Source organism: Mya arenaria, chromosome 2 (genome assembly GCF_026914265.1).
Source record: "Mya arenaria isolate MELC-2E11 chromosome 2, ASM2691426v1".
In the NCBI taxonomy this organism is placed as follows: domain Eukaryota; kingdom Metazoa; phylum Mollusca; class Bivalvia; order Myida; family Myidae; genus Mya; species Mya arenaria.
Genome location: NC_069123.1, coordinates 34,026,153 through 34,028,294, shown reverse-complemented (window position 1 = coordinate 34,028,294; position 2,142 = coordinate 34,026,153). Strand labels below are relative to the sequence as shown.

General features: G+C 30.6%; 1 long non-coding RNA gene across 1 annotated transcript; it reads left to right on the top strand.

Moving 5' to 3' along the window:
* The first annotated feature begins 543 nt into the window (after positions 1-543).
* Positions 544-1,816, top strand: LOC128203314 (uncharacterized). Its single transcript, XR_008255921.1, has 3 exons — positions 544-848; positions 1,459-1,521; positions 1,775-1,816. It is a non-coding gene; the product is annotated as an uncharacterized LOC128203314 (long non-coding RNA).
* The last annotated feature ends 326 nt before the right edge of the window (positions 1,817-2,142 follow it).

Genomic DNA, 2,142 nt, shown 5'->3' with positions numbered 1-2,142 from the left:
CTGAGACTGAGGTAAAACTTCTTAATACTAATACCAAAAAAACAACCTCAAAATGTTTATACAGTAGTGATTTACAGCATAAAATAATACCAAAAACTAATGTCATCCATATATAATTAGAGTGTCCAAAGGATGTTTTCTAAAATCAAATATAAATATATATCAAAGGAATTAAATGTTTACAAACATATTTAAATCTGTTAAAGGCAATCGTTGAAAGATGAAACTATCATGGTCACTGAATACCCCCGCCCCGCTTCTAATCGAACATTTGATGTATGGAAAAAAACTAAGAAAAGTCATAGCATATAAATGTAATTAACCTACTTTATTCTAATTTTACCTCAGACTATTTATTAAAACATGCAAAATAAGGAAAATACTCAATCTTCGAAGTTCCACAAGTCAGTACATTCGCTAAAAGATATTAACAGACGAATATTTGAATAATACTCAATTTTCAAATTAAACAAAGAACTGTAGTCCGATTTTACATTTAAGGTAGATTAATTATTAATTATCAATTATTATTACTGTCATTTTCGCCTGTTTCAAACGTAAACGCACAGACATCTTGAAAGAAAAATCAGTGACGTAATATGCGGTATGACGTCATTCGCTTAAAGTTTGGCACGATTTTCAAATTAATATCATAACTATTATTTTTATGAATTATAAGCATGAGATAAGACAAACAAAAATCTTTAGAACTTACGTCTAAGATGATAATATATTATCAAGAGGTTAACTTGTTATATACATTACAGGACGTTTCGGACCGAGTCAACTTGTAATTGGCCATGCTAGCGGCGGCTTCATCAGACAGCAATATGGAATTTGGACTGTAGGTAAAGGAAACCTTATATTGTAGTGGATGCTAAATTGGCTCAAAATTACAGCACGTGTGCACGAATGGTAGGTATCTTTAACGCCTGTCAACTGATATATAACTACAGTGACCGGAGGGACTGAATGCGTTGTTTGTTTTCAAACAACATATTTAGGAAATAAAATCATAAGTCACAGTCTGCCAAGACTTCTTTAATAATACCACAAATATATTTATACTCGAATTCAGCTCAATGTTTTATTAGTTCTGACCAACTTGATGTAAAGAATTAAATCAGAACCGAATAAAGATAATAACCTATATTTCTAGACAATGAAATTGCCTGTCGGCTTCAATAAGTTAATGTTTGAAGTTCTAAAACACGTCATTATTTGGTTCTCCACCTGCTGAAAACAGGTTACATTTTAAGACATTTAGAACACATCAGAAAACATTTTTAAAAACACGAACATTGCCAAATTTTACTCGGAAGGTCTTACTTAACTGTTCTATAATTTGAATGCATTTATTAATTCATTAATTCACGAGTAATCAGTACTTGGTTTAGCGTAGAGAATGCTGCTTTAAACAATAATTTTATTTTGACAAAATATGTTTTATGATTTTAGTACAAGGACAGCGTGGCTTTTATTGGTTCACCGATAAAGGCAACATCGTCACACATCCGTCTGGTATTTATAATAAGAAGTATTTTCTTCAAATAATTACATCTGGATAACATTCATTATCGTAGAATGAAATGGGTTTTTTAATATTGCATTATAAAAAAACTCGCTAGTATTTCACGTGTTTTAACCATCATTTTTAAGATAAGCGAAACAACTTTTTAATTCAAAGCTTTACAGACACGAGTACATGTGCCAGTGCTGAAAAAAACACTATTTAATTCGTATTCTTCGTTATTATAGTTATTTTCTTCTTCAGATGAATGGGAGTAAAATCGAGAGCAGGGATATCAATCACAGGTCAGTGATTGTTAATATGTTTAAAGTTTCAACTGATATTGTTTTCTTTTCTGGGTTGCATAGTGACTTATGTTAATATTGAGGCAATTACATTTAACACTGTATTTTACTGCATTTTGGTAATTTAGTGTACATATAAATGAAACATTATGTTATTTAATTTCATTTCATTAATTCCATATTGTTTGTTATTTTGTTTATGCATATCGTTACTGTATATGTAATGTATTAAGATCAAAATTATTGTACGCGTACATATTCTTCAGGAGTTTGGAGGATGAACATATTTATGGGCGGACCAAGTCCTCGCAATGCTTATGGACCAGA